Raw genomic sequence first — 19,481 nt, forward strand, 5'->3', positions numbered from 1 at the left:
ATAAATGAGGTATCACTGTCATCGATAGAATAAAGCTGCTTCATAAATTTTACCTGACATGGAGTGGTATAAATGCCATACCCCCCCCCCCCCCCCAAAAAAAAAAAATACAAAATTCATGAATTGCTGGTTTTTGGTCATTCTGCCTCGCAAAATCGGAATAAAAAGCGATCAAAAAATGGCATGTGCCCGAAAATGGTACCAATAAAAGCATCAACTCATCTCGTAAAAGCAAGACCTCACATGACTTTGTGAGCCATAATATGGAAAAATTATAGCTCTCAAAATGTGATGCAAAAACGATTTTTTGCAATAAAAAGTGTCCTTTAGTGTGTGATAGCTGCTAAACATAAAAACCCACTATATATAGTAAATCAACCCCCCCTTTATCACCCCCTTAGTTAGGGAAAAATAGTAAAATAAATGTATTTATTTCTATTTTCCCATTAGGGTTAAGGTTAGGGTTAGGGTTGGGCCAAAGTTAGGATTACGGTTACGGTTGGGATTAAGGTTAGGGTTGGGTTTAGGGTTAGGGGTGTGTTACGGTTAGGTTTGTGGTTAGGGTTATGGTAAGGGATGTGTTGGGGTTAGGGTTGGAGTTAGAATTGGGGGGTTTCCACTGTTTAGGCACATCAGGGGCTCTCCAAATGCGACATGGCGTCTGATCTCAATTCCAGCCAATTCTGCGTTGAAAAAGTCAAATGGTGCTCCTTCCCTTCTGAGGTCTGCCATGCGCCCAAACAGTGGTTTACCCCCACATATGGGGTATCGGCGTACTCAGGACAAATTGAACAATAAGTTTGGGGGTCCAGTTTCCCTTGGAATAAGTTAAAATTGGGCGTGAAAAGATAATTTTTGTGGAAAAAATATGATTTTTTCATTTTACGGCTCTACGTTATAAACTTCTGTGAAGCCTTTGGGGGTTCAAAGGGCTCACCACACATCTAGATAAGTTCTTTCTGGGTCTAGTTTCCGAAATGCTGTCACTTGTGGGGGGTTTCCACTGTTTAGGCACATCAGGGGCTCTCCAAACGTGACATGGCATCTGATCTCAATTCCAGCCAATTTTCCATGGAAAAGTCAAACGGCCCTCCTTCCCTTCCGAGTGCTGCCATTCGCACAAACAGTGGTTTACCCCCACATATGGGGCATTGGCGTACTCAGGACAAATTGAACAATAACTTTTGAGGTCCTGTTATCCTTGGGAATATTAAAATTGGGGGTGAAAAGATCATTTTTGTGGAAAAAACATGATTTTTTTAATTTTGCGGCTCTACGTTATAAACTTCTGTGAAGCCTTTGGGGGTTCAAAGTTCTCACCACACATCTAGATAAGTTCCTTGAGGGGTCTAGTTTCCAAAATAGTGTCACTTGTGGGGATTTTCCACTGTTTAGGCACATCAGGGACTCTCCAAACGTGACATGGTGTACAATCTCAATTCCAGCCAATTTTGTATTAAAAAAAGTCATATGGCGCTCCTTCCCTTCCGAGCTCTGCCATGCGCCCAAATAGTGGTTCCCCCACACATATGGGGTATCAGCGTACTCAGGACAAATTGCGCAATAACTTTTGGTGTCCAATTTCTCCTCTTATCCTTGGAAAAATAAGAAAATTTGGTTCTGAAGTAATCTTTTTGTGAAAAAAGTTAAATGTTCATTTTTTTTTTAAATATTCAAAAAATTCCTGTGAAGCACCAGAAGGGTTAATAAACTTCTTGAATGAGAAATGAGAATTGTAAAAGTGAGAAATCGCTGGTCTATTTTTATCCCTTATAACTCCCAAATAAAAAAAAAATGTTCCAAAATTGTTTTGATGTAAAGTAGACATGTGGGAAATGTTACTTATTAAATATTTTGTGCGACATATCTGTGTGATTTAAAGGCATGAAAATTCAAAGTTGGAAAATTGCGAAATTTTCAAAATTTTCACCAAATTTCCGTTTTTTTTCACAAATAAAAGCAAGTCATATAAAAAAAAATGTTACCACTATCATGACGTACAATATGTCATGAGAAAATAATGTCAGAATCACCATGATCCGTTGAAGCATTCCAGAGTTATAACCTCATAAAGGGATAATGGTCAGAATTGTAAAAATTGGCCCGGTCATTAACATGCAAAACCACCCTTGGGGGTAAAGGGCTTAAAGACATCTGGCCTCCAATGAAGGAGTAGAACCATCTCAAGGAGGATCACAAGGAAATGGACAGCATGCAACTTAAATATGAGTGTCTGAGCAAATGGTCTAAATTCATATGACCATGTGATAATTCAGTTTTTCTATTTTAATAAATATGCAAAAATTTCTACATTTCTGTTTTTTTTCAGTCAAGATGGGGTCCAGAGTGTATATTAATGAGGAAAAAAATGAACTGTTTTGAATTTGCCAAATGGCTGCAATGAAACAAAGAGTGAAAAAATTAAAGGGGTCTGAAAACTTTTCGTACCCACTGTATATCACAAAAATGTACCCCAGAACATGGAATAGTGTTTGGGTAAGAAATGTGAACAGCAAGCAAAATTTTCAAATGCTTTTTGCAATGCAAGGAAGAAAGAAAGAAGTCAGCTCACCACTTAGAAGACTCCCTGCAAGGAAACCTGCAGTGCTGCAATATATAGACTGTCAAATAATGGAAAATCCAGCGTGTCCGTCTTCCGTAAAAATTGAAATTCATTATTGGTAATCCATAAAAATCGCAACAACGTGCATGGGGTTAAAAGAATGTGCAGATGAGCAAACACATTTCGGATTGTAATCCTTATGCGTTGCTTTTTTGTAATGTTACAGTATACCACCAAAATCTGACAGAAAGCACGTAGTACTCTATGGGTGAGTAAACTAATCCTGAAACATTTTTTTTACACTTTTTTTTAAGTTTTACATACTACCTTAATGCAACAATAACTGTGTTAAACTGTATGGATGAGTGCATTTTCAAAATGTAGTTGATCTACTTATACAGTCATAAATGTTTTACAGAAATTGCAAAGCCAGACAGAAATTATGAGGAGGGTCATCTTTAGACCCCTGAAAGGCAACAAATAGCAGGCCTCATTAAAAAATTGATAATTAAAAGCACTTATTGTGCAGCTGTCATTTGGCATTGTGAAAAAATGCGAGCTAATCCAGGCTTTGTTCATTGTTATGAGAGTGAGCCTGTCTGCATTCCCTGTTGACAGGTGAAAGTGTCTGTTATGGCCCCCTGGTGGCACTAAAAACCCACTCAGAAAACACCCTAGCAACAGGGCAACACCTCCAAGGCATAGAGGTACAGTTCATGCCAGGTGTCCAGCTGTGAGACCCAATAATTGAAAGTCGTAGAAGAATTAGGGATTATGGTGGTTTGGTCAGCCAGGTATTGCTTGAACATATTTTCTTACCTTGTCAAAAATACCTATTCATTAGGCCCAGGTTGCTAGGCTGGTGTCATGATATTGGCCCACGTCTTTTACAGTGTACCCCTACCTCTCCTGTGTGTCTCCGTGGCCTCTCCTACTTGGTTTGGCATGGAAGCTTGCCCCCTGCTGATAGTTGTCTGATGGGAATTTTTTCAACAATTTCCCCAATGGTCTTATGGAATAGTACCATTTTAGAAGACCTCTCCATCTCAGGAAGAAGAGATGCAAAGTTCTCCTTGTATCATGAGTCTAGCAGGGTGAATAACCAATACTCTTTTTTGTCCAAAATAGATGTAATGTGAAGGTCTCGGAAAATCCAGCGTTACATAAAGTTTGCCGTATGTGCCAAGGTCCCTACAGCCAACACTACCCTTTCTCCACCATGATAATGACACTCCAGCTCCTCCTCCTCTTCCACCTCATTCCCATCCTCAGCCCATCCATGCAGGAGAGACTGGACAAAAGTTGTATAGGTACTACCCTCTGTTGCACTAGCCACCAGCTCCTATTCCTCCTCTTCATCCTCAATGTCCACCTCCTAATTGTTACCCAATATGCGCTGAGCAGATGAGATGAGACTGGGCTAATTAGAATCTCTCTGTCTTATGTCTTCCTTCATTTCCACCTGGTCCACATACATACCTTCATGTTTAATTGTGAGCAGCAACTGTTTCAGTAGGCACAGAAGCGGGATCATTGTGCTGACTATGGTGTCACCGCCGCTCACCATTATTGTGGAGTTTGCAAAGTTTTGGAAAACCACATAAATGTTAGACATCAGTGCCCACCTTTCTGTTGTTGTGTGCAGAGGCTGACTAGAATACCTACTGGTGTTTTGAAGTTGGTACTCAACAACTGGCCTCTGCTGCTCACAAAGACTTGCCAGCATGTGCAGTGTGGAGTTCCGGCACATGGGCACATCACACACAAGTCAGTGAGCTCACACTTTCTGCTGCTGCAGAATTGCCAGAGCAGCAGCAGCTGTAGCCGACTTGCGGAAATGGGCACTGAAGCGGTGTACCTTGACCAGAAGCTCTGGCAAATGAAGATATGTTTTCAGAAACTGCTGAACTACCAAGATGAGCATATGTTCTAAGCTTAGTACGTGTGTGAGCTTGCCAAGATTCACTGCTGCCACCAGGTTACACCCATTATCACACATTACCATGCCTGCTTGGAGGTTCAGCAGCAAAAACCACAGATCTATCTGGTCTGTTATTTCTTTAAGTAACTCTGCCATCATGTATGGTTTGTGTCCTAGACAAATTAGCTCCAGCAGAGCCTGTCGCTGCTTCGCTGAGGCAGTGCTAGAGTTTTCATCTTACGGCAGATGTTGATGATGTGCTTAGAAAGCACATCGGAGATGGAGGATGACGAGGAGCAGGAGGGGGTGCAGGAACTGCTAAAGGAGGTGGAAGAAACCATAAAAGTAGGGACAGCAATCCTCGATGCCGGGAGCACATGCGTGCCATACTGTGACTTGGCCCCAGCCTCCACAATGTTTACCAGTGTGACGTCAGGAAAATGTAGCATCCCTGGTCACAAGCACTTCTATATATACCGGTCTTAAGTGGATAATGTCAGAATGTGCGTTGGCAAGGGTACGGGTAATGTTCTTGGACACGTGCTGGTGGAGCGCCCCCAGACACAGGGCCGCGGGGTACTCGATACCGGGCCTCTGTCTCAGTTCTGGGGTTGTCACAGTGGCTAGACCCGGTCCGTGACCCTGCTAAGGGGCGTCCAATGAAAGGTGTAGGTGGTGGTGCGCAGTGCAGGTCACGATGAATAACGAGGACACAGGGTTGCAGTCTCTTTACCTCTTTACTGAACGCTTCAAGATCCTCAATCCAGAGTACGGTTAACAGGGCTGGCTGAGACCGGCCGGTCCGATGGCACCTCCAGAGTTCCCTTTGCAGGTGGAAATCTGTGCCTATCTTCTAGCGCCTGTGTGTTGTAGTACTTCCCTGCTGAGCACCACGGGATAGTCCTCACAACTGTTGTGTCTGTTTCTGATGTTCTTTCCTTTCTCTGATGTTCCTTTCCTTTCTCTGACGTTCTTTCTCTCACAACTATCTGATGTTCTTCTCCGTCCCTCAGATGATATGGATGGGACGCACCCGTATGCCGGGTAGGCCTGGAGTTCTTCCGGGACCCTAGTGTCGCCCCTCTCCCACAATTGCCCCCTATGTCTTCTTAGGTGATTTAGGTGAGACAGCCAACCAAAAATTAACTGTCCTGCCGCTGTTTGAAGTATGCTTGGAGCCCAATACTTCCTCGGCGTTCCGGCCACCGGCTACGCGCCTCAGTAGGATGTTGCCTCGATCTTACAGCACGACTCCTACTGGTGTTATCTCCTTTTTGCTTTGATCTCGTTTCTCACTCTCCACAATAAACCTCGCTTCTTGTCCTTTCTTGAGATACCGCCGCGATGTAGTGCAGGCGCGGTTCCTTAAAGTTCTTTCCTTTTTGCTAGGCCTCTGTCAGGATCCCAACCCTGACAGGGACCCCCCTGAATCTTCCCCTGCAACACCCTCTGCCACAGGATGTTGCCTGGTTCCAACCCAGTCAGCTTCTGTCTAACTTTCTATCCAACCCCCAGTTTTACCAGATTGTGAGGAGTGGTCTAATACATAGCACCCCTAGCTCCCCCTGGAGGCCAGACTATGAAGTGTATTGGTGTCTATGATACCTGGTCAGGTGAACTCCTTTAGTGCCATCAGACATACCATCACTCCCCTTAGCGGCGGAGCAACAGTACTGCAACGACCAGCACTCTGGGGTGCTGCACTCCCCCTCGGTTAAATCCAGTACTCCTGGACTGGGAAGAAAACAACAATACATGTCAGCAAAAAGACATACAAATTTTGAAATGCAATAAACAAGTAAATTTGAACAGAGCTTCCCTTTATGGGAGGTGAGGACACTTGAACGTTACAAACAAAACATGGTTAAATATTTTAAATAACAGTCTATAAATAACTTTGCTTACCCAGCCGGGTATTCTACTAAAGTGCAAATTCTCAACAATAATTTAACTTTGCCTCTAAGGACGTATAAGCTGGATCCACTAAAGGCTTACTATAAAACTCCTAAAATGTAAATTAACTTTTCTTTATTTTTCCTCTTCTAAGTGCAATACTTTTCTTTTCACTTTCTGATTGTTCATATGCAGGACCGCCTGTCTATCTTCCCAGGCCTACTGCCTCTTTTCGTAGTACAGGATCACTGAGTCATCTCTCTATGGCTCCTAGGAGGACTCACCCACTAACCCCTACGGGTTCACTTCCTGTCCTCAATCTTCTAGCAACATTATCAAACATTTTCTATAGCTATCTAACTGGCTACATATAACTTACTATATAAAACATTATTACTGTTCACTCTCTTTTAAAGCAACATTGTACATTAAGTGCAAATGGTGAACATTCCCTTTAAGAGGGAACCAAGTCTCTTTGAGGTAGTGCAACTGCTCAAGTTGCAAGTCCGTGTAGAGCAGGAACTCCGGTACTGTTTCCAGGAACAGTTTCTTCGCAAAGAGTTCTTAAAACCAGTAGAGGGCACCCTTAATAGGGTTCAAACTATTTACATTACAGTTTGTGAACCATTCACCGTCCATGATTCGGCAGTCTTTGTAACTTTGGTAAACAAAAGCAAAAATAGAAACAAAAGCAAAAATAAAAAGCAATAGGGATCCCGGGTAAACGAAGCGATCCCTTTAAGAATAACCCTGAACGGGTACTAGCAGCAGAAAACACAGAAGATGAACAGTTAACTATTTACATACTTGGTTTTCAGAGGTTTATCCTCACAGGAGGTTACACTGCATCAGCTGGTGACGGGCACTCACAGGCCGGTAAGGCTGCGATCCTCTGTCCTCGGCGGATGCAGAATCAGTATCATTGGTTGGTCTCCCAGACATGGTCAGATCACCTGGTGTCTGGATTCGAATGTCAGCGGTGGTTGCAAGTTCAGTAGCGGCGATAATACACATCGTGGCAACAGTAGTGGGGTTGGTCAAATCTGAGGTAGTCACAGTAGGGACAGCAGGTGGCGCTACCACCGGCTCGTATCGTTGGATGTCCCGGGCGCACCACCCCTGCGCACTCCGGTGACGAGTGTAGGTCACCTGGTCCCCTTTACATGGTAGCTGATTGTCATAGCGATTGCGGGTCGGGGTTTTCCCATTGTAGCTGGTAAAGAAGATTTCTGTCGGCAGTCCCGGTTCTTGTATAGAGCCCCAACCCCGCTTCAGGTGTAAGGCTAGTACAGTCCCCTGCCTGACCGAGTTCCTCCGGTTGTGTTCAGCTTTTGGTCTCTGTACTCTCGGTGGGTCACTTGGTTCTGTCTCTTTTTGATTTTGCCATTGTCGAATTAAGCATTGCTTATATTGTTCCCAGGTGAGCGCAGCAATGCTGAGGCCCTCCTGCCTGGCTCCATCCGGCCCTATCCGTGGGGTATCCCACTGGAAAGTCACCCCCTCTGAGCTCACATCTAGCGGTTTCCCCATCGTTGTTGGTAATGGAGGCACCAGCTTTTCCATGGTGCCTGGGGTCAGTATTACTAGCTCAGCGGTGAAAACTCGGTCATTGTCGGGCCGGGGAGCGGTCACAGGAGCAGGGTCGGTCGGGGGAGCAGGGACGCTTTCCATACCTGCATCTGATGTGATTCCACCGATGTCGATCTGTTCCGTTGACAAGGACGATGGAATCGGCTGCAGCCCGGACCGCGGTTCCTCCAGGGCGGCCTCCGGGCACGGCTCCGACATCCATTGCTTCACATCAGCTGGCCCCATATTCAGGATAGGCTGGCTTGGCTCCGCCGCCTGTAGCTCTGAGAGGTCCAGATCCTCCAGCTGCGGTGGGTTCGGGTCTGTCTCCGGTGGGTGAGGACAGGCCGAGATCACTTCGCCGTCGCTCTGGGACTCGCTGGTCGCCATCCCTGCTCCATTTTCTGAGGGTGTAGCTTCTTCGTCCTCCCATTCCCGCCGTTGCAATTCAGGGGGTGGTTCTCCTCTGCTCCTTGGCAGGTCGTCATCTCGCAGCAGTAGTCGGAGGGGGCGGTCACCACTTTTGGTGCCGCTTGTATAGTCTCCTCCCATGGCACGCCCTTCTTCTTCTTCTGCGCTCCTCTTAGCGCTGCAATGGCGGCGGTTTTGGCGGGAACTTTTGGCAGCAAGTGGCAATCCACGGTCTTTGCAATAAGTCATGGTTCAAGCACAACAAATCACAGTTCCAAGGCACACATGACCTGATTCTTCAGGCTTAAGTAGATCCTGTTCGTGACGCCAAGTTTGGAGCACCCCCAGACGCAGGGCCGCGGGGTACTCGGTACCGGGCCTCTCTGTCTCAGTTCTGGGGTTCAAAGAAAATTAAATCACTGCACTCATCATAATTAAAGTCAATTTTGCTGAAGTGAATCTTTTTATTGGAAGTGAAAACGAAATAATAAGGCAACAAAAAAGTTTTTTAACGTTTCGGCCACTCAGTGGCCTTGGTCACAAATGATGCTGTAACAGAAATAGAGAAAAACAATGTATGAACATATAATATATACAGTGCTCCGATGTACAAAATATACAAAATATACAGACAACTATCCATGCTAATATGGATATAATGGAGCTCATGTCAAAAAAAAGGCCAGCAAACGGACAAAATAAATTTTAAATTTTATCACAATGAGAAGACCTAGGTAAGATACAAGGACTTCAGAACAAAGAACGGGATACTTGAAGATAGGGACAGAGATAATGCAGAAGGTAAAGGTGGATTGACGTACCCTCAGTAGGTTATTCGTACAACGTCTTATGATAATAGAGTAGAAAACTCAAAATTAAAGGTGGCCCAGATTTCCTGTTAAAACCAATAGGAAAACATGATATGGAAATAATGTTAGTGCACGTAACCAAAAGGTTATCTCATAGAGATGATGTGTGATTCGTGGGATTATAACACTAAACTGTAAATAGAGAGGTATTTACCCAGATATTGGGGGAAGGGGCTTTTTAATTCAAAGATAACTGTCCAGGACAGCGTATAAGTGATTTTAAGATCTCGGTCGAGTGTTAAATTGTCTGCAATATAAAAGAATATATAAGATAAAAAAAGCACTGTAGTTGTACAATAAAGGAACATATTATGTATGTCCCTGGTAGTTATACCTTATGAGTCTTAGGCCCGTATCTTGTAATCCTGTGGGACCCAGGGGTGGGTAGTGGAAGTGGAACTCTCCACATAAGTTTTGACCCTTCAGTGTAAGGTGGATAGGCCTATTGAGGACTAAGGATAGGGACATATAAGAGATAGTCTAATAGCTAGAAGTACTTATCTGATGTGCGGCCGATGTCTCACATGGATTGGTGGCGCAGTGTGAGTGTAGTCCGGGGCCGGGGAGACCGGTTGGTCGGTCCTGTGAGAAGCGCCGACACAGAACGTGTCCTGGCGGTGGAGGCGGCGATACCATGTCATGGAAGCGCCTGTTCTATATAAGCTACCGATCGGTCCTGCGACCGGAAGTGAGTGCGGACGCCCGCGCCTGCGCAGTACACAGGGGATGCTGGTAAGTTCGGCGCCTGCGTACTATGGAGGAAAAACGGCGCATGCGCTGTGTCAGACCGGAAAAAACAGAGTCGGCACAGAGGTGTAGTGACAAGCGTATTCTGTGGTACTGTGAGAAGAATAGAGTTGGCGTGAGTGCTATGTATGGGCCCCACTTGGCGATATATAGGTTGTAGATGCGGTGGCTTGACTAGTGTTTTCTATTTAAAGACCGTGGGTCCTGACAATGCAGTACAATGTGCAGGGTAATCAGTAGAGAATAAGCAATGTGGTCTGATTAGAAGCACCGCATACTGAGCAATAGATAGATGAAATAGTTTGTGAATGGATATAAAGAGGTACATATTTATATAATAGAATGCTCACAACATCTATAGCCAGACATGATAATGGAAAGTAGGAGTCCAAACTATAGTTGATTATTCACGGTACTAGAGGCACCTTGAGTTGAATGGGTCAAGAACAAATTATGCAATAGAATAAATAATATACTTTAGGAATAATAAGATGACCAATGAGCAAAATGAAAGAAATGAAAAAGGTGAAATGAATGAAATGAACAGAAAAAATGAAAAAATGAAAAAAATGAAAAAATGAAAAAAAAGGGGGAAATGAACCAATGAAAAAATGAAAAGAAATGGAAAATAAAGTAAATAATGGTAAAAATGAAAAAAATGAAAAAAATAGAAAAATAAAAAATGATAAAAATAAAAATAAAAATAAAAAATAAAAAATAAAAATAAAAAATGTAAAAAAAGGAAACTTGTGAGGCACCTAAAGGGTATACGTCTTACCATCCTGCGGGGGTGCGAAACGATTTACACCAGAGCAGTGGGTTAGTTCGCCTATGGGAGAATAAGAAACTGGTTAAATTAGCCAATTGATTTCCCTGTTCAAACCTCTAGGGTGAAGTGTGTCTAACTTATAAATCCAAAAGGTTTCCCTTTGTTTAAGCAACTGGATATGGTTACCCCCCCTCCTTGGACGATGAACCTTTTCAATAACCTGAAATCGTAGTTGGGCGACTGTGTGTTGAGCTTCTTTGAAATGTAAAGGTAGCGGCAGCCAGGTCTTACCACATCTTATAGTGGATTTGTGACTTGAGATTCTATTTCTGATGGCTTGGGTGGTCTCACCCACATATAATAATCCACAAGGGCACTTGATGATGTATATCACAAAATTTGATTCGCATGTGTGATACTCATTAATGGGAAAGGCCTTACCGGTGCGGGGATGTAAGACTTCACTGCCTTTTATAATGTTTGAGCAACACATGCAATTTAGGCAAGGGAATGTACCCGTTCTTCTCTGGCCTGTGAGTGTCCTAAGTGGTGGTGTTCTAGATGTGCCTAGATCAGCTCGCACTACCTTGTCTCTTACGTTATGAGGGCGTCTCATACTCATAAGGGGAGGATCTTTGAAGACTGGAATCTGTGGATACGCCTTTGTCAAGAGTGGCCAATGGCTGCGGATGAGATTATGGATTCTATACATGGTGGGGTGGTGATTATGGACGAACGGGAGTCTCGGGTTTTTGAACGTTGGTAGAACCGAACCTTCAGTGTCACAAAGGGCTTTTGATGATTCCAACTCAAGGAGTCTTGTTGGGTAATTCCGTGCCCTGAATTTATCAGCCATTTCATGCATTCTGGTTTTCCTGGTCTCAGAGTTAGAGACAATCCTGGCTACCCTTTTAAATTGAGACCTGGGGAGGCTATCACGGGTAGATTTGGGATGGCAACTGTGGTAAAGCAATAAGCTATTGCAATCAGTCGGTTTTATATATAAATCAGTGCTCAAATTCCCGGACCTGTCTTTTAAGATTTTGGTGTCCAAGAATGCGATTTCCTCATGGTGTTGTACCAGTGTAAATGATAATTCGGGTCTGACCTCATTAATCGTGTTAAAGAACTCTTGTAAGCTGATTTGGTCGCCTTTCCAAATGCAGAAGATGTCGTCTATATATCTATGCCATGTTAGGGCATTCTGTTGGAAAATAGGGTTTGGGTATACATGTGTCCGTTCGAAGTGGTCCATATACAAATTTGCGTAGGCTGGGGCCACATTGGACCCCATGGCGGTACCACATGTTTGTAGAAAGAAATCATCCTCAAACATAAAGAAGTTCTCCCTAAGAACAATGTTAAGTAAGTCAATACACAAATTAAGCGAGCCCGTGTCAACGTTGGCCTCACGAAGGGTAAGTGTTACTGCTTCAATACCCCTGTCATGCTGGATTGAAGTGTAAAGGCTGTTCACATCTAGGGTACATAAGATACTGTCAGGTGGAATGTTTTTGATGTTCTGAATTTTGTTCAAGAAGTCTCCCGTGTCTAGAATGTAAGACTTTGTGGAGCGAGCATGGGGTGTGAGAATTTTCTCAAGAAAGATGGACAATGGATTAAGGATAGAGTTAGTTGATGCCACTATCGGGCGGCCGGGAGGGTTATGGAGATTTTTGTGGATTTTGGGCAAGATATACAGTACTGGAACAACTGGATGGTGGTTTATGAGGTATGTCCTAGTCTTGGTATCAATTGTTTTGAGCTGTACGTGTTTATCCAGAACCGTATTGATTTTTTGGCGTATACCAAAGGTGGGGTCAGTGTGTAGTTTTCTGTAAGTAGTGAGATCAGATAATTGACGTCTAATTTCTGCCGTGTATTGGCTCCTGTTCATAACAACCGTAGCTCCCCCCTTATCCGCCGGTTTTATGATAATATTTTTGTTACTGCTTAGTGAATCCAGAGCCTGTTTCTCGGAGGTACTGAGATTGTGTTGCACAGGGAGAAGACCCAGGCGTTGGTCATGGATGGTGCTCTTGATGTCCCTATCCAGTAGACTGATAAATGTTTCCACCGCATGGTGGGATTTAGGTGGCATAAACGTACTCGGGTTCCTGAGACCCAGGGAATCAATGGTAATTTTAGATGAATCGTGGTCAGGTATTCTGCCTAGGGTGTTGCCCCTGTCAGTAGTATTGGTATCAAAGTGAACCTTCAATCTAATGCTCCTATAGAAGCGTTGAAGGTCTTTCTCTAACTGAAATGCGTCCCATCTAGGTGTAGGACAAAAAGATAAACCCATGTTAAGTACTTTCAACTCAAGGGGAGACAGAGAATAATCAGATATGTTTACTACTGAGTTTGGACTCCTACCTGGGACCTCAGGGTCATGTGTCGGTCTGGTGCTTTTCCTCCTCGATCTCCTGGTAGGCGTCCGTTTGGTCCTAAAAAACGAGAGCCCGGTGAAGTAATCTCGCTGCCGGATCCTGCTGATGAGCCCTCTGCTGGTGAGGAACCCCCTGAGCGATAGTTTCCTCTCTGCGTCCGACGAAAGCGTTGACGTGTTTGGCGGGGAAATGGGTCCTCCCATTTGTATACTTTGTTAGTGAGATAGTCTTCAGTGTCCCTCTGGAACTTCGTTCTCTTTCTCTCTTCCAAAGTTTTTTGATGGGTGGATAATATGGAGTCCACTTTACCTTTCAGAGTAGAGAACTCGGCACTACTCAGGGTTGTAGTCAATTGGGTTTCGATAGATGTAATCTTCTCCTCAGTAGTTTTTATGGCCTCCTGGAGGTACTCGATAGTTAACAGGATGATATCGAAGGAGCACTTATTTAGGATTTTCTGAAATGTAGCGCAATACTTATCGTTGTCGGCAAAGAGGGTGGGTCTCAGGTTGCAACGTAAACCACGAGGTATTTTCCCTTGTCGGTGATATTCACCCAATGTAGCGCAATGTAAATCAAATGAAATTAGTCTCTTTCTTTCTTTCTCCCAATCTCTGGTCTTAACGTCCTTGCTGGGGATGTGTAGAAAGTCTGTTTTGGTTCTTATCTTAGACAAGATAGTAGAACCGGTGGCTTCATCATATACGTAGGTCTCGGTTGACATGAGTCCGGTCGGTGCTGAGAACTCCAAAACGCTATATAGTGGAATGAACAAAGAGCCAGCACTCGACTAGAGATGGAAGTTGATGGTGCAAGTGAAAGGAGTCCCAAGACCCCAAGAGCTCCAAGAAAATTAAATCACTGCACTCATCATAATTAAAGTCAATTTTGCTGAAGTGAATCTTTTTATTGGAAGTGAAAACGAAATAATAAGGCAACAAAAAAGTTTTTTAACGTTTCGGCCACTCAGTGGCCTTGGTCACAAATGATGCTGTAACAGAAATAGAGAAAAACAATGTATGAACATATAATATATACAGTGCTCCGATGTACAAAATATACAAAATATACAGACAACTATCCATGCTAATATGGATATAATGGAGCTCATGTCAAAAAAAAGGCCAGCAAACGGACAAAATAAATTTTAAATTTTATCACAATGAGAAGACCTAGGTAAGATACAAGGACTTCAGAACAAAGAACGGGATACTTGAAGATAGGGACAGAGATAATGCAGAAGGTAAAGGTGGATTGACGTACCCTCAGTAGGTTATTCGTACAACGTCTTATGATAATAGAGTAGAAAACTCAAAATTAAAGGTGGCCCAGATTTCCTGTTAAAACCAATAGGAAAACATGATATGGAAATAATGTTAGTGCACGTAACCAAAAGGTTATCTCATAGAGATGATGTGTGATTCGTGGGATTATAACACTAAACTGTAAATAGAGAGGTATTTACCCAGATATTGGGGGAAGGGGCTTTTTAATTCAAAGATAACTGTCCAGGACAGCGTATAAGTGATTTTAAGATCTCGGTCGAGTGTTAAATTGTCTGCAATATAAAAGAATATATAAGATAAAAAAAGCACTGTAGTTGTACAATAAAGGAACATATTATGTATGTCCCTGGTAGTTATACCTTATGAGTCTTAGGCCCGTATCTTGTAATCCTGTGGGACCCAGGGGTGGGTAGTGGAAGTGGAACTCTCCACATAAGTTTTGACCCTTCAGTGTAAGGTGGATAGGCCTATTGAGGACTAAGGATAGGGACATATAAGAGATAGTCTAATAGCTAGAAGTACTTATCTGATGTGCGGCCGATGTCTCACATGGATTGGTGGCGCAGTGTGAGTGTAGTCCGGGGCCGGGGAGACCGGTTGGTCGGTCCTGTGAGAAGCGCCGACACAGAACGTGTCCTGGCGGTGGAGGCGGCGATACCATGTCATGGAAGCGCCTGTTCTATATAAGCTACCGATCGGTCCTGCGACCGGAAGTGAGTGCGGACGCCCGCGCCTGCGCAGTACACAGGGGATGCTGGTAAGTTCGGCGCCTGCGTACTATGGAGGAAAAACGGCGCATGCGCTGTGTCAGACCGGAAAAAACAGAGTCGGCACAGAGGTGTAGTGACAAGCGTATTCTGTGGTACTGTGAGAAGAATAGAGTTGGCGTGAGTGCTATGTATGGGCCCCACTTGGCGATATATAGGTTGTAGATGCGGTGGCTTGACTAGTGTTTTCTATTTAAAGACCGTGGGTCCTGACAATGCAGTACAATGTGCAGGGTAATCAGTAGAGAATAAGCAATGTGGTCTGATTAGAAGCACCGCATACTGAGCAATAGATAGATGAAATAGTTTGTGAATGGATATAAAGAGGTACATATTTATATAATAGAATGCTCACAACATCTATAGCCAGACATGATAATGGAAAGTAGGAGTCCAAACTATAGTTGATTATTCACGGTACTAGAGGCACCTTGAGTTGAATGGGTCAAGAACAAATTATGCAATAGAATAAATAATATACTTTAGGAATAATAAGATGACCAATGAGCAAAATGAAAGAAATGAAAAAGGTGAAATGAATGAAATGAACAGAAAAAATGAAAAAATGAAAAAAATGAAAAAATGAAAAAAAAAGGGGGAAATGAACCAATGAAAAAATGAAAAGAAATGGAAAATAAAGTAAATAATGGTAAAAATGAAAAAAATGAAAAAAATAGAAAAATAAAAAATGATAAAAATAAAAATAAAAATAAAAAATAAAAAATAAAAATAAAAAATGTAAAAAAAGGAAACTTGTGAGGCACCTAAAGGGTATACGTCTTACCATCCTGCGGGGGTGCGAAACGATTTACACCAGAGCAGTGGGTTAGTTCGCCTATGGGAGAATAAGAAACTGGTTAAATTAGCCAATTGATTTCCCTGTTCAAACCTCTAGGGTGAAGTGTGTCTAACTTATAAATCCAAAAGGTTTCCCTTTGTTTAAGCAACTGGATATGGTTACCCCCCCTCCTTGGACGATGAACCTTTTCAATAACCTGAAATCGTAGTTGGGCGACTGTGTGTTGAGCTTCTTTGAAATGTAAAGGTAGCGGCAGCCAGGTCTTACCACATCTTATAGTGGATTTGTGACTTGAGATTCTATTTCTGATGGCTTGGGTGGTCTCACCCACATATAATAATCCACAAGGGCACTTGATGATGTATATCACAAAATTTGATTCGCATGTGTGATACTCATTAATGGGAAAGGCCTTACCGGTGCGGGGATGTAAGACTTCACTGCCTTTTATAATGTTTGAGCAACACATGCAATTTAGGCAAGGGAATGTACCCGTTCTTCTCTGGCCTGTGAGTGTCCTAAGTGGTGGTGTTCTAGATGTGCCTAGATCAGCTCGCACTACCTTGTCTCTTACGTTATGAGGGCGTCTCATACTCATAAGGGGAGGATCTTTGAAGACTGGAATCTGTGGATACGCCTTTGTCAAGAGTGGCCAATGGCTGCGGATGAGATTATGGATTCTATACATGGTGGGGTGGTGATTATGGACGAACGGGAGTCTCGGGTTTTTGAACGTTGGTAGAACCGAACCTTCAGTGTCACAAAGGGCTTTTGATGATTCCAACTCAAGGAGTCTTGTTGGGTAATTCCGTGCCCTGAATTTATCAGCCATTTCATGCATTCTGGTTTTCCTGGTCTCAGAGTTAGAGACAATCCTGGCTACCCTTTTAAATTGAGACCTGGGGAGGCTATCACGGGTAGATTTGGGATGGCAACTGTGGTAAAGCAATAAGCTATTGCAATCAGTCGGTTTTATATATAAATCAGTGCTCAAATTCCCGGACCTGTCTTTTAAGATTTTGGTGTCCAAGAATGCGATTTCCTCATGGTGTTGTACCAGTGTAAATGATAATTCGGGTCTGACCTCATTAATCGTGTTAAAGAACTCTTGTAAGCTGATTTGGTCGCCTTTCCAAATGCAGAAGATGTCGTCTATATATCTATGCCATGTTAGGGCATTCTGTTGGAAAATAGGGTTTGGGTATACATGTGTCCGTTCGAAGTGGTCCATATACAAATTTGCGTAGGCTGGGGCCACATTGGACCCCATGGCGGTACCACATGTTTGTAGAAAGAAATCATCCTCAAACATAAAGAAGTTCTCCCTAAGAACAATGTTAAGTAAGTCAATACACAAATTAAGCGAGCCCGTGTCAACGTTGGCCTCACGAAGGGTAAGTGTTACTGCTTCAATACCCCTGTCATGCTGGATTGAAGTGTAAAGGCTGTTCACATCTAGGGTACATAAGATACTGTCAGGTGGAATGTTTTTGATGTTCTGAATTTTGTTCAAGAAGTCTCCCGTGTCTAGAATGTAAGACTTTGTGGAGCGAGCATGGGGTGTGAGAATTTTCTCAAGAAAGATGGACAATGGATTAAGGATAGAGTTAGTTGATGCCACTATCGGGCGGCCGGGAGGGTTATGGAGATTTTTGTGGATTTTGGGCAAGATATACAGTACTGGAACAACTGGATGGTGGTTTATGAGGTATGTCCTAGTCTTGGTATCAATTGTTTTGAGCTGTACGTGTTTATCCAGAACCGTATTGATTTTTTGGCGTATACCAAAGGTGGGGTCAGTGTGTAGTTTTCTGTAAGTAGTGAGATCAGATAATTGACGTCTAATTTCTGCCGTGTATTGGCTCCTGTTCATAACAACCGTAGCTCCCCCCTTATCCGCCGGTTTTATGATAATATTTTTGTTACTGCTTAGTGAATCCAGAGCCTGTTTCTCGGAGGTACTGAGATTGTGTTGCACAGGGAGAAGACCCAGGCGTTGGTCATGGATGGTGCTCTTGATGTCCCTATCCAGTAGACTGATAAATGTTTCCACCGCATGGTGGGATTTAGGTGGCATAAACGTACTCGGGTTCCTGAGACCCAGGGAATCAATGGTAATTTTAGATGAATCGTGGTCAGGTATTCTGCCTAGGGTGTTGCCCCTGTCAGTAGTATTGGTATCAAAGTGAACCTTCAATCTAATGCTCCTATAGAAGCGTTGAAGGTCTTTCTCTAACTGAAATGCGTCCCATCTAGGTGTAGGACAAAAAGATAAACCCATGTTAAGTACTTTCAACTCAAGGGGAGACAGAGAATAATCAGATATGTTTACTACTGAGTTTGGACTCCTACCTGGGACCTCAGGGTCATGTGTCGGTCTGGTGCTTTTCCTCCTCGATCTCCTGGTAGGCGTCCGTTTGGTCCTAAAAAACGAGAGCCCGGTGAAGTAATCTCGCTGCCGGATCCTGCTGATGAGCCCTCTGCTGGTGAGGAACCCCCTGAGCGATAGTTTCCTCTCTGCGTCCGACGAAAGCGTTGACGTGTTTGGCGGGGAAATGGGTCCTCCCATTTGTATACTTTGTTAGTGAGATAGTCTTCAGTGTCCCTCTGGAACTTCGTTCTCTTTCTCTCTTCCAAAGTTTTTTGATGGGTGGATAATATGGAGTCCACTTTACCTTTCAGAGTAGAGAACTCGGCACTACTCAGGGTTGTAGTCAATTGGGTTTCGATAGATGTAATCTTCTCCTCAGTAGTTTTTATGGCCTCCTGGAGGTACTCGATAGTTAACAGGATGATATCGAAGGAGCACTTATTTAGGATTTTCTGAAATGTAGCGCAATACTTATCGTTGTCGGCAAAGAGGGTGGGTCTCAGGTTGCAACGTAAACCACGAGGTATTTTCCCTTGTCGGTGATATTCACCCAATGTAGCGCAATGTAAATCAAATGAAATTAGTCTCTTTCTTTCTTTCTCCCAATCTCTGGTCTTAACGTCCTTGCTGGGGATGTGTAGAAAGTCTGTTTTGGTTCTTATCTTAGACAAGATAGTAGAACCGGTGGCTTCATCATATACGTAGGTCTCGGTTGACATGAGTCCGGTCGGTGCTGAGAACTCCAAAACGCTATATAGTGGAATGAACAAAGAGCCAGCACTCGACTAGAGATGGAAGTTGATGGTGCAAGTGAAAGGAGTCCCAAGACCCCAAGAGCTCCAAGAAAATTAAATCACTGCACTCATCATAATTAAAGTCAATTTTGCTGAAGTGAATCTTTTTATTGGAAGTGAAAACGAAATAATAAGGCAACAAAAAAGTTTTTTAACGTTTCGGCCACTCAGTGGCCTTGGTCACAAATGATGCTGTAACAGAAATAGAGAAAAACAATGTATGAACATATAATATATACAGTGCTCCGATGTACAAAATATACAAAATATACAGACAACTATCCATGCTAATATGGATATAATGGAGCTCATGTCAAAAAAAAGGCCAGCAA

The sequence above is a fragment of the Ranitomeya variabilis genome, chromosome 5 (genome assembly GCF_051348905.1).
Source record: "Ranitomeya variabilis isolate aRanVar5 chromosome 5, aRanVar5.hap1, whole genome shotgun sequence".
In the NCBI taxonomy this organism is placed as follows: Eukaryota; Metazoa; Chordata; class Amphibia; order Anura; family Dendrobatidae; genus Ranitomeya; species Ranitomeya variabilis.